Genomic DNA, 14,674 nt, shown 5'->3' on the forward strand with positions numbered 1-14,674 from the left:
CATTATTTTTAAATCTGTACATTTGAGAGGTATGAATGTCCAGATTTTGGCCTCATGGTTTTGTAGTGGCACGCACTCACTACCTTTTAGAAAATAATGACAAACATTTCAAGTTCATACTTCATATCCCCTCAGACAATTCATGGCAATGCAAAACCTGTCATTCTATAAACCTTCTAAGTTTGTAAGATCAAAACATTTAAAAATTGTCCCTATTTTTGGGCTTTTGTCCCACTTTATTTATGGCTTTGTCCAGCTTTGTTGGTCTAAGAATTTGACAGGTATGCACACATTACAAAAATCTGTAACAAAGCAGTACAATTTTCAAAAGATCATCACAAACACATATATAATAAACACCCAGTCAGATATGCACCCTGGCCATCAGACAAAAGACTTGTGTATCCCTGAATCCAAAAGAGAGAAAATCAAGGATATGGCAGTTATCATCATTTGCTTTGGGTGTTGTTTGGAGGAGGGCAGGAGGCCAAGGCTGACACAAAAGTTAGTGAGTGAGCATGAGTAAGAAAGACAGCTAGACATTTGGATAAAGTACCAAATGGTTACTGAGACTGAATGAGCTGTAAGCCTCACGAATGACCCATGTAACTAAATGTATGTGTCTGTATGGGCAATTGAGGTGAAAAGTGTGTGCAAGTGTCTGGAAGAACGCAGCCAAGCTCTGTGCTAGCTCTACATCATTGTATGTTGGACAGGTGTGAGCTGTGCATGGTAGAGGTGACAGTTTATAGTCACCATCCCTGACCACAACAATTGGCTCTGCCAGAAGATATACTAGCACATCCATGCCCATGGTCAGATGAACTGCTGCTACATTAATATGACTGATGTGTGCTGGACGAGCTCTCCTCATGAGTACGCCCTGGACAATGACCCCATGCTCTACCACATCTGGATGTGGGCACTTTAATCACTGATGGACCAGTGGAAGCATTGCCACTACAGGAGCATGGCTATGTTGGCTAACATCAGATGATGATACTGACTTACGACCATGTGGAAGCAATCCCCCTCCCAGCAGATGTTCCATCACAGACACTGCCTGTTCCATCATGTCATTGATCCGATTCTTTGATTCAATAACACAGCAGAGCCAGTCACGCATGTCAGCTGTGCCACATCTACAACAATAAGCATGGATTTGGAAGCCATATTGGAATGTGCATGTCCCGCCATGACGGCCCTAAATATACATCAAGTGGCATGTACAGACACACCAGGATCAGGTAGAGGGTGGACCTCCAAGCACCCCTAACAACCTTTCTGCATGGCACCTTACCCACACTTTGGCTATGGCCAGGGTCAACCAGCACTGAAGCCACAGTAACCACACTACCCTGATCAAATGTGTCACCCTCCACCTGTCCAATATCTGAGGGCTCACTGGGAAAGTTATGCATAGGCCTACTGTCTGTGGCTGATGGAAAAAACAGGGGATGGCTGAATGTCAACCTCAGTGTTAGATTCAACTTCTGCACCCCTCCACTGTGCCTCTGTTTGGCCACCATCATCATCAGAGTCTGCAGTTTCTCTGACATCAGGTGATAAGAGTCTTACATTTCCACTGTCAGGATCACCTGTGATAATAAGCAACAAACACATGAAAGGAATGAATACCTTCACTACAATTTAATATTATGATAACAAACTAACACTGGTGCCACTATCACAGATGGTACAGCAATACACACACTCATGACACCCAGCTCACACATACGAATAAATGCATATTTCTGACAAATGGTCATCGATAATCAAATAAGAACGTATGCCTTACCATGTGCAGATGACTCCACACTTGCTATGGAGGATGGTCCTGGAAGAAGTTAAGCAGAAGGTAAGGACACAATTATCACAGTTCCAATAACCCAGTGGGACCACATTTTTGCCTTTATATCGTCATTAACGATACTTTTAACTGAAACTTGGCTGACAAGTCCAACAAAGTGTACATGTAATAACTGCATAGATTTATCAATAGATTCAACCACACAAAAAATTACAAATTAAAATAACAATGAACTATCACTTACAATATTTTACTATACAACAAAATGTTATAAATTGACATATGTATGCTTACCTGGAACCTCATCCTGGGACATATTTGTCCTCCCAGATACATCAGCACCAATATCAATCACATGTTGTTGTGCAGTTTCTACTGTGCTCTCTGGATCTCTGACAGTGGACAGAAACTCTTCATTTGGTGTCAGTGGTGGCTCTGTAGCAGCAACCCTCCCCCATAGTCAGCTGTTCATGAGCAACTGCAGTTGCTCTCCTCCAGGCTTATGAACTCGTATCAGTGGCCCTATGATGCACATGTTCATAAGTCATGTTGTGCCCCCTACATCATTGACGTCATTCACTATCTGGATCCAAGTCTGCATTCTGCCAGACATATCCCCACATCCTCTCTCAAGCAAAAAGGCACAGCGTTGCTTAAATACTTAGACAATGACATCATTTTTGGAGACATTGAAAGGGAGTTTACGGGGATTGGTACAGTTGTGTGTCATAATCTTAGGTGACATAAAACAAAAAGAAGGATACAACACATAAATAAATTCCTGCTTAGACATACATGTATTATATTTTCAGTATTAAATATTGGAGAAACAGAGTTCAGGTATTAAAATGTAAGTGTTGTAATATATTACAGTCACACAAAAAAACATGGCTTGATCAAAAAAAATGAATAACAATAGAAAACCTTAAACTTCTGTTATGGCAAAACACAAATGGAATATGGCTCCCCCACCCCTAAAACAACAGGCAAATGAAATCAAGCAAGCAATAACACATTAGTCAGTTATAAGTGCTTAAAACAAAATTTTCACTAAATGTGTACACATTCACAGCAGAAGAGACATTTTTATACATTTGCCAGTCTCCTCTCCCTGTACCCAGCATTCCCCTAGACATGTCTGTGGGCCATCTTAGAAGTCTAACACCCCTGTATATAAGACATTACATTTCACTAAAATAAAATAGAAGAGTGTAAGATACCAACAAGATGTAACAACACTTGTGATGAAAGTTAATAAGGCTGTGTGTAAAATGCTCTGACAAAAATGCCTACACCAACAGTGAACTTCTTAAGAAGTGCATACTGATAAAAGTCCTATATATATATATATATATATATATATGGTTCTACCTCACATAAACGAAACACCACAACACCGACAACGCAATCACCGACACCACATAACCGACAGTACAAAAACACGAAATCCCACATGCCCGACAACGAAATAACCGACGGTACACAAACACGAAACCTCATACACTTCACACACCACAATCAACAACCAAAACACATTCCCCATCCAGAAACCACATACACAACACAAGCACACCAAAATCCATACAAACCCACACTAAACCTCACATACACAACTACCTACAACCCTAACCAAACCCTAACCCTAAGGTCCGTCACTAACACTTACCTGGCCCGCTCCTAACCCTAACTCACTTATCCGCCCCTAACCCAAACACAATCACTACCAAGACACTTACCTGACCCGCTCCTAACCCTAACTCACTTATCCGCCCCTAACCCAAACACAATCACTGGCACTACTACCTGACCCCTAACCCTAACTCACTTAACTCACCCCTATCCACACTTACCTTACTGCGACCCTAACGTCCGTCACTACCACAGCCTTTTCCCATGTCGGCATCCTCGGTGCTTTCATCCGGTCGGTCTTCTGCTTGTCGATCTTCTAGGTCCCATCGATCTTCTGTCGATGTGTTAAAGTGAGGTAGAACCATATATATATATATATATATATATATATATATATGTATATATAAATATTTTTCCTTGAAACACTTGAACAAATCCAGTAGGTAAATAAAAATTCAATTATACCTTAACAAGATCAGAAATCTTCTGTGCAGATAAATTCAAATTAATAGCAATCTTCTTCTGTGTTGTCCACATACACAACTCACCTCACCTTCAAGTTCCCTAGCTACAGGGTTACGTTTTCATAGTGTAGATTCAGGGCTGTGAGCACAGTCAATACTCATATGAGGTAGGAACTCACAGAATTTTTGAATGCCAATGTATTGACTTTGTGTAGCAGGTGTAAACAAAGTGTAAAGAATACATCAGTGTTAGTTACTAATGGATTGCAACTGTGAATGATTACGGGTAGGGAGAAGAAAAACAACAGCCATTCAGATTCCCTTATCTGCAGTGGGCGTGTCACCTGAGTTACACTTGCTAAGTGTAGAAGTAATTGTATCAAGCTTTTAAATCGAAGTGAGCAGCACACATTTCTCAGTTTTTGTTCACTAATAGCCAAACTCCCCCGCCTTTGCTGCAAACTGTATATTTTTGTCATGTGATATTCTCATACATTTTAAGGAATATGACACAAAATGCCCTACAGATTGCGTGTCTGAGATTGCAGCACAGATAACAGAAGAATGAACACAATACAAAGAGAAGACAGAGCTGCATTGCTGCAAGCAATACTCATAAATGGTTGTGTGATCAGTTATTGCGCTAAATATGGAATCAACATCTGTACAAGATGTGACAATGTGAGGTATTGCCATCGGTGACACAGAGAATAGGGCTGTGCACCTGTAACATATGCCAGCATAGTAAACTGGAGGTTTATAAATAACTTTGTGTCATTTGACTATCACACTGACTTATATAGATGCTTATGTTAAAATGTATCAACAATGTTATTACAACTGATTAAATGTTTATGTTTAAACAAAGAATTCTGGAAGGGAAGGGTAGAGGTTTTTTGAAATTGTGCTATCATTTTCAAATACTACAGCAGATCTTAGACAGGCTCTGAGTGTGTACTGTACCAGAATCAGGTGATCAAATGTGATGCCATTCTATAACCAGTGCTGACAGGATGGAACTGACACAGCAGCTTGTTTTGTTTTCTTTGGAACCTGATATAAAAGATCTATATCATTTGTGAAGCCCGTGCACTGGCCCAGTAATCAAAAAACCTCAATTCTCACCATTAACACCAATGAGGGGTGTCCACATTGGGAAGGATAACAAATACACACACAGTAAAGTAAATTTCCCTTAAGAGCACACCAAGATCACAGTCAGTCTGGGGCTGGTTTCCCCCTTTCTCTCCAGATCCCCAATAAGACTCTCCACTGGCACAGCTATAGACTGAGGTCCTTAGCCAAGGTCCCAAGCCAAGTCCTTGTAGCACTCTCTCTGTCCAACCAGTGCTTCATGTCCTTGCCCAAGTAGCTGACACACACACACTTTGAGATATGAGTTATATACAAACACACAGACACTACTGGGGAAGGCTGGCAGAGGTTCACTAGCTGTGTCCCTTCTCTCCAGACTATAAGGTAAAACTCACTGCCACCAGGACCCTTAATTATCAGCTACTCTAAAGGCCCTTACCAAAGGGTGTCCAATTATTACTGTGCAATATTATTATCCAAATGGTAAGTGTGACTGAGCAGCAGCACTACTGGAGTGGCTTTGTACAGTATCAGTATATACGTGTAATGTAATCTAGAGCTTAAATTATCTCTGCACAAAACAGTCACAGTTGAAAAGTTTAAACATATTTAATAATAAATAATAAAACCACAACACAATACTACTAACTACACAGTGCTAGTCAAGAGTTCAGACATCACAGGGAGATGCTTAAAATAATGCAGTAGAATAATTCTGACATCAATACAGAAAAACAGCTAGACTAAACTTACTATTTTCTATCTATATCTAATTGCAATCACAGTTCTAAATAAACTTACATATAGAGCAAAAGCAGAGTACTGGTGAGTTGTTGTCAGCTTTAGACAAAATCCAAAATGCCCTCTCTCTGTCTCTGAGAAAGTCCTTTAAATTGGTAATACATTCTGCTGACTCATTTTAGATTACATAATTCTTAACAATTCTCTGGTTTTCCAGGCAAACAGAAACTCTACATTTACATTTCTTAGTAAGCTTGCACCTGGTTATGAAACCACAACAATTAAAGACATTATATATGTAAAATCTAGTAATTAACTCTGGTCTCAAAACAATAGAAAGAATCTGCTGGTTCAGACACCATGGCTTTGAACCCTGAGATCAAACAGTCATAAAATGCTTGACTTAAAAGCTTACTTACAGCAGAGTGCACTGTTGTTACATTTTTGCAGTTCAACATCCAATACAGTCTTCTCACATTTAAGAGAACAAGCCTATGGCTTTTATTAATATTTACAAAGACATAGAATTATCTACAAAATTCTATCTAGCTAGGCAGGCAGCCTTTGCATATCTTCACATTTCTCCCCCCACCCGACAACTCAAGCTAGTTTTTCAAGTGTCCTTGAAAAACATTGCTTGAGAGGGTTAGGTCTATCTGAGTATACCTTAGCCCATTCCTTGTCTTGAGACCCCATCTGTGTTGGCATTGCTACTCCCACTGCAGTGCTGCACTGACATATCATATGCTTGCAACCCTAGGCTCCATCTTAGCAACTTGGTATTTTGCTGGCTGACTCTGTTTAACCATGTTACTGGACTGTGATCTGTCACTACAGTGAATTTTCTTCCATACAGATAAGGCTGAAGTTTCTGCAGTGCTCACACTCTAGCTAGACATTCCTTTTGTACAGCTGCATAGCATTCCTCCCTGGGTTGGAGCCTACAACTGAGACAAACCACTGTGTGCTCTTCTCCCTCTGAAGAAATCTGGCAAAGAACAGCCCCCAACACATGGTTTGAAGCATCCACCTGAACAACAAATTAATTGATGTAATCTGGACTGGCTAACACAGGGGGTCCTCCCAAAACTTCATTAAGCTTCTGGAATGCCTGCTCACAAGCTGTGGTCCACACTACCTTATCTGGCCTGTTCTTCATTGTCAGGTCTGTGAGAGGAGCAGCTATGGTACTATATCTGGGGATGAACTTTCTTAGTACCCTGCTGTCCCTACGAATGCCCTCATCTGCTTTTTGGTAACAGGTGCAGGCCATGCCTGAATAGCCTCTACTTTGGCAGGTTCTGGCCTGATCCTACCACTCCCCACTCTATGTCCCAGGTAGGAGACCTCTGCCATACCCACCTGACATTTGCTGGGCTTAATGGCCAACCCTGCCTTCTGTAGTCTGACCAGCACCTCTCTGACATGTTGAAGGTGTTCTTGCCAGGAATGGCTGTAGATGGCAATATCATCTAGGTAAGTAAGGGCAAAGCCTCCTGCTCCTGTTAGGATATAATCTACCAGCCTCTGGAAAGTTTCTGGGGAATTTTTCATCCCAAAGGGCATCTTTGTGAACTCATACAAGCCAAAAGGAGTCACAAAGGCTGACTTCTCTCTAGCACTGGGAGTCAAGGGCACCTGCCAGTAATCCTTGGTAAGATCAATATTTGTAAGATACTTAGTCCCACCAAGCTGCTCTAGAGCCTCATCTGTCCTAGGCATGGGGTAAGCATGTGAAAGCATCTGACACTGTGTGACTATTTAATTTCCTGTAGTCTACACAGAACCTGGAGCTGCCATCCTTTTTTGGCACCAGCACCATTGGGGAGGCCCAGGGACTTCTGGACTCTTGGATTACCCCTAGTTCCAACATTTCCTGTATCTCCTCCATCAGAGTCTGTTTGACTCTCTCAGGCACCCTATAAGGGGCCTGTCTAATAGGCCTTTGGGGTCCTGTATCCACCTGGTGCTGCACCCCAAACTCCTGTAATACTGCTCAGATTTCTCGAACCTGGGTAGGAGATAGCTGCTGGGACATTGCTACATTGCTACCCCTTCCACTGAGGTGTCAGTCTGAGCATCACAGAGGAGATCAGTCATCAGATCTCCCTCAGACTCCTCCTGCAGTTCACTGCAAATGTTCAGCACAAGGGCCTCCCTATCATGGTAAGATTTCATCATGTTAACATGGTACGGTTTGTGCCCCTGCCTCCTGCCTAGCAGATCTACCATGTAGTTAACATCACTTACCTTTCTTACCACCTTGTAGGGTCCCTCCCAAGCTGCTTGCAGTTTGTTGTGTCTGACAGGGATGAGAACCATTGCCTGCTGCCCTTAAGCATACTCTCTAGCTCGAGAATTCCGGTCATACCAGACCTTTTTCTGTTGTTGGGCTTCTGCCAGGTTCTCCTGGGCCAAGCCCATGAGTTCCCTGAGCTTTGTCCTGAGGTTTAGGACACATGACACAGCAGACTCCTTGTGAGATTCACACTCACTGTCCCACTCATCTCGAATTAAATCTAGAAGTCCTCTCACCCTATGCTCATACAGCAACTCAAAGCGTGAAAAACCCATGGATTCCTGGGGAACCTCTCTGTAAGCAAACAAAAGATGGGGCAAATATTTGTCCCACTCCCTCTTAAACTGCTCTGCAAATGCCTGTAGCATGGACTTGATTGTAGAGTTTAACCTCTCAACAAGACCATTGGTCTGGGTCTGTTAGGGGGTGGACTTCCAGTGCTTCATCCCACAGTACTTTCACAGACAAGCCAGCAGGTCTGACATGAAATTGGCACCTCTGTAAGTCAGTATTTCTTTTGGGAAATATACCCTGCTGCAAATCTCTAACAAAGCATTTGCCACCTTTTCTGCCTCACTGGAGGACAAAGCCACTGTCTCAGGGTATCTTGTAGCATAATCTACTACCACTAGGATATACTTTTTCCCTGTGGAACCTGGAGTACTCTGAGGCCCCACAATATCCATAGCTACCCTCTGAAATGGCTCCTCAATCACAGGCAAAGACATCAAAGGAGCTCTCACTTTGTCTCCTGCCTTGTCTACCTTTTGGCAGTGCTCACAGGTCTGCAGTACCCTGTTACATCTCTGGAAATTCCAGGCCAATAAAAGTTCTGCATAATACATCTCTTTGTACATTTTATGCCCATATGACCTGCAAAAGGAATATCATGGGCTATGCCTAGAAGCGCCAGACAGTAGGGTCTAGCCACTACCAACTGCTGTATCCTCTCACCTTCTAGCCCTGTCTCAGGGGTCCACTCTCTATACAGTAACCATTTGTCCCAGTATACAGATTCCCCCTTCCCTTGAGAATGAGGTGCCTCACTAGCTACCTGCCTTAGACCTTGCAACATAGGGTCTGAGAGCTGAAACTGTCTCAACTTCCTCTTTGTAACCCTAACCAGCTCTCCTTCCACAGGAATTCTGGCATCCTCTGACAGCAGTGCCTCACTGTCAGCCTGGGTACTACTTCTCAACTCTACCTTTGCAGTAACTCTGTCCAAGGGAACATCAGTACCCACAAGCAGCTGTGGCTCACCTTCAGCCTCACTGCTACAGAATAGCTCCCTCCCTGAGGTAACCACCTCACCAGTCCTGGCTGCAAGTATGCGGTCTGTCAGGGTCTCCACCAGGCTACCAGACCCACATGCTTGTCTCCAAGCTTGACTTTGTGTAACTGCATTAACACATGGTACTGCCTCATCCAAATCCTTCCCTATCAGGACATCTGCAGGATGGTAGTTTGGTACCCCTGTTGTCTCAAGACAACCTATTGTTGACATTTTGTCTTTCCCACTTTCTGGCTCTTTCACCTATTGTTCCCCACCTTGCCTCCATGGACATCTATGTGCCACATGGCCCCACTGGTTGCATTCAAAACATTTAACCCTAGGTCCTGAACATGTACCTGGACTAGTGGCTTTCCCTACTACTGGCAGATTCTATTGGGGCAATCTGGGCAGGTCTATATCAGAAGAGCAAATGCTGAGAACAGTGAATGCTCTTCTGTCAAAGTGTAAAACCCAAATTATCAAAATGTCAAAGGCATGGAACTGTGATTTTTTTCCCCAGGGAATATAATCACTGATCCAAAAAAAAAATGTACAGACAAAATAAAGTGGAGGGCTTCACCCCCACACCCCCCAATGTGGGAGGATGTGCCCCCCACAATCCCCAACTTAAATACCCCAACTCTGAGATTGCACCAGATTAGAGAAAACAGCATAGTCCTGAGGACAGCCCAGCGATTTTTTACCCTGGGAAAAAAATCGCTGTTTCATGCCTTTGACATTTTACAGTTTCGGTGTTTACAGTTCAACAGAAGAGCATTCGCTAATTTAAGCATTCAATCTTCTGATAGGAACCCATCTGGGCTGCCCACCATGGGTTCCTTTAGACCCATGAGCAGTACCAGGGGTCCATTTCCTGTGCAGAGATGCCCTGCTTGCTAGGTATAGGTCTCCCTTCTTCCCCAACTCATCTGAAGTAGCACGTTGTGTATCAGCTAACCAGATCCCCATGTCCTTAGGCAAAGTGCTAAGGGCTTGTTCCCTCACCAAAAGGTCTGCCAGCTCTTCAGAAGTGGTGACCTGACATCCACTTACCCACCTATGAAAATAAGTGCTCAGTTCAGCAACATATTCACACACACACTTTCATCTGCCTTGCATCTATGTTCACAAAACTTTTTCCAATAAGTTTCAGGTGTTAGCTTAAAAAATTCTAACAGACAGTTCTTAACAGCAGTACAATCAAAAGATGTGTGATCAGAAAATGTAGACAACACAGTTACAGCTTTCCCATGGAGTAAGGGGTCAGGAACTGTACACAGAGCCTTTGGTCAACATCATACTGTTTACATACCCTCTCAAACATGTGAATGAAACTATTAAAATTACCCCCCTCTGGAGTAATTGGTCAGAAACTGTACACAGAGCCTTTGGTCAACATCATACTATTTACATACCCTCTCAAACATGTGAATGAAACTGTCAAAAATTATCCCCCTATGTAAACTGCAAAATAAATTTACTGACCTTTTGTGCTTCTGGGGTCCAGTTACTCCCTTCCCCATTACCTCCATGATTCTGGTGAAGATTCATCATCGCCTTTTCATGCTGCCTCTCAGCCTTTCCTTCTCCTCAGGTGTAGCAGTTTCTCATTCTCCTCAGCCTGTAGACATTTCAGTCTCTCTGCTGCTTCTCTTTCCAAATGCCTGGCTTCCAACTCAAGTCTCTTTAGCTCCAGATGGATTTTTAAGTCCTCTGCAGAAAGGTTGAGCTGTCCATCCTCTGAGTGTTTTACATCTCCACGGCCAGGCTGATTGCCTTCCTGATTGCTGTTTTCTGATGCAGCTGTGACCAAAGCTGCAATCATGTCTGCCTTAGTCAGGCTTTCATGCACCAGTCCCTTAACTTGGCACATCTCAGCCAACTGGCTCCTTGACAGCTTGTCATACACCTCTGCTGATATGCTTGCCTGTTCTCACTCACTAACTAATCTAACAAAACAAATAAAATAATTGTAATCTGAACTCTGAATATTCACTGTGTGACTAATTTAGAGTACAAACACACCTTCAGTGATCACTGTACACAAACTACAGGAATTCACTATCCACACCACTACAAGCCAATTGCCAATCAATTAATATGTGGTGTGGATATCCCACCACTGTCAAACAATTAATATGTGATACCCATGCACTGGCCCAGTAATCAAGGAGCCTCAATCCTCACCACTAACACCATTGAGGGGCGTCCACCTTGGGAAGGATAACAAATGCAGACACAGTAAAGTACAATTTCCCGTAAGAGCACACAATGATCACAGTCAGTCTGGGACTGGTTTCTCCCTTTCTCTCCAGATCCCAAACAAGACTCCCCACTGGCACAGCTATAGAGTCCAGATCTCAGCCTAGTGGTCAAGCTAAAACCTCCAGCACCCTCGCTGTCTAAACAGAGCTTCGTGCCCCTGCCCAAGTAGCTGACACACACTCACACACACACACACACACACACACACACACACACACACACACACACACACACACACACACACACACACACACACACACACACACACACACACTTTAAGATATGAGTTATATGCAAACACACAGACATTCCTGGGGAAGGTTGGCACAGGTTCTCCAGCTATGCCCCTTCCTGCCAGTCTATAAGGTAGTACCAGCTGCCACCAACCACTAATATCAGCTACTAAAAAGGCCCTTAAGAAAGGGTGTCCAATTATTACTGTGCAATATTATTATACAATAGTAGACCCAGGGCTAAAGCTATTGGAGTGGCTTGGCTAGTATCACTATATATGTGCAATGTACTCTAGAGCTTAAATTATCTCTACACAAAACAGCCACAGTTGAAAGGTTTAAAAAATATTTAATAATAAATAATAAAATCACAAGACAATACTTCTTACTACACAGTGCAATTCAAGAGTTCTGAGATCACTGGAAAATGCTTAAAATAATACAGAATAGTTCTGACATCAATACAAAAAAACAGCTAGACTAAACTTACTATTTTCTATCTATATCTAAGAGCAATCACAGTTCTAAATAAACTTACATATAGAGCAAAAGCAGAGTACTGGTGAGTTGTTGTCAACTTTAGACAAAATCCAAAATGCCTTCTCTCTGTCTCTGAGAAAGTCCTTTAAATTGATAATACATCCTGCTAACTCATTTTAGATTACATCATTCTTAACAATTCACTGCTTTCCCAGGCTAACAGAAACTCTACATTTACATTTCTTAGTAAGCTTGCACCTGGTCAGGAAACCACAGCAATTAAAGACATTATATATGTAAAATCTAGCAATTAGCTCTGGTCTCAAAACAATAGAAAGTGTCTGCTGGTTCAGACACCACAGCTTTGAGCTCTGAGATCAAACAGTCATAAAATGCTTGACTTATCAGCTTTCTTACAGCAGAGTGCACTGTTGTTACATTTTTACAGTTCAACATCCAACACAGTCTTCTCACATTTAAGAGAACAAGCCTAAGGCTTTTTATTAATATTTACAAAGACATAGATTTATCTACAAAATTCTATCTAGCTAGACTGGCAGCCTTCCCATATCTTCACAGCATTTATCACAGTAAGTCAGTTAGTTGGAAGATCATCACCTTGCCTTGTGGAAGTAAGCATCTCAGCATCCTATCTTGCCTTGCAGTATTAAGTTAGCTAGGTAACATTTTTTCATTAGACAGTCAGGAATTACAGTGAGATTAGCAAAGTAGTGTTTTTTCTGCATCTGCTTGAATCAATCCAACGGTGTTATTTTTATTTCTCCTGTGATTGAAACTCTGTTTATTGTACTTAGATATTTAGTATTCTCATTTTTTCTATGTTATTATTTATTATTAAATATTTTTTATACTTTTCATTGTGTCTGGTCTTTTAGAGATTACTTTTAACATCCTGAGAGTACTTGTGCTTATTTTAGTGATGGCTTTGCCACTCTGAAAAATCATGTTGCTTGGGTTACATTCTACCATTTTTACTAATATTGATTTTACTCAGAAAAACTGGAGTCCTTGTAAGAGCCTGAGAGGGGTTTTACTGATGGCAGAGTGGTTACCTTATGGTCTGAGGGAAAGGGGTACAGCTAGTAAACCTGTTTGAGGCTTTCCCAGGAGTCTGTATATGTATCTGTGTGTGTGTGTGTGTGTGTGTGTGTGTGTGTGTGTGTGTGTGTGTGTGTGTGTGTGTGTGTGTGTGTGTGTGAAAATCAAATTCCCAGGTGTGGGTGTGTCAGCTGTTTAAAACTGGGACACAGTGTTCTGAAGTAATTCTCGTTTGGGATCTGGAGAGAAAAGGAGTCCAGTCCCCGGTCTGGAGCATGTTCCCAGTGTGCACTGGGGGTAATTGTGCTAAATGCACATAGCTGCATTTGAAAATACTGTGTAAATCCATTCCTGTCTTAGTGACAGTCTATCACTGGTTTCAGTGGTGAGGAATGAGATTCTTGGATTACTGCCCTGGGTAAAGAGTGTCTGTCACAAACAACTGAGAGTGTACAAGTGCTATATGTCTTGCTAATACTGTGGATGAAATAGGGCTTGCTTGTATGCACAATGATTTGCATTCCTGCTGCAAAATTGTTTCTGTGGCCAAGAGGGATAAGACACCCTTACTGTAAAGTGGTGCAGCGGTTAGCGTTGTCGCCCCACAGCAATAGGTTCTCCCAATTGATTCTCGGCTGGAACGCCTTCTGTGTGGAGTCTGCATGTCCTCATAGTGGTCGAGTGACGTTTAAAGAAATGTAGGCAGGTGCGTGCGTGAATGGATGTGCCTTCTTTGAAGGTTGGGTGTCGGGCTGGCAACTCGGTACAGTACAAAATCCACTGCCAATCATTAGCGGAGTGGAATTCCACTGTGGTGACCCCTGACTGGGAAAAGCCGAAAGACATTATTACTGTATTTTGTAAAGTCATTAGTCAGACAGTTCAAATCCAGAGTTGTGTAAAACTCTGATGTGTGTTAAAATGCATTTTGAAATTAAGTTTGATACTATGTCCCCTAAAGGTCTTAATAATGAGCTTAATTGAAGATTTTTGATTTAATTGTTTTATTGCTTAATTATGTAATTGGGATGTTTGGTATATAACATGGAGTGTTTTATAATGAAATGTTACACTCTGTAAAGCCAGTAAAGTTGAGGCGCTAGAGAAGTTACTTTTATTTTTGTTTTAATAAAGTGTATTTAATAATAGCTGTCCATCCATGTGATTGTTTCATTATATTGGACTTATATTGTGGTTGCTGTTGGTATTTTGAAATGTTGTTTCTGTTTTTTTTCTAATATTAATGTTTGTGCAGAGTGTGACATAGTGCAAACATGGTAAAATGGACAAATAAATTAAATTTCATGTAACTTAACTCTAAAAGAT

Source organism: Protopterus annectens, chromosome 8.part0 (genome assembly GCF_019279795.1).
Source record: "Protopterus annectens isolate FY-2018-M chromosome 8.part0, PAN1.0, whole genome shotgun sequence".
Lineage (NCBI taxonomy): Eukaryota > Metazoa > Chordata > Ceratodontiformes > Protopteridae > Protopterus > Protopterus annectens.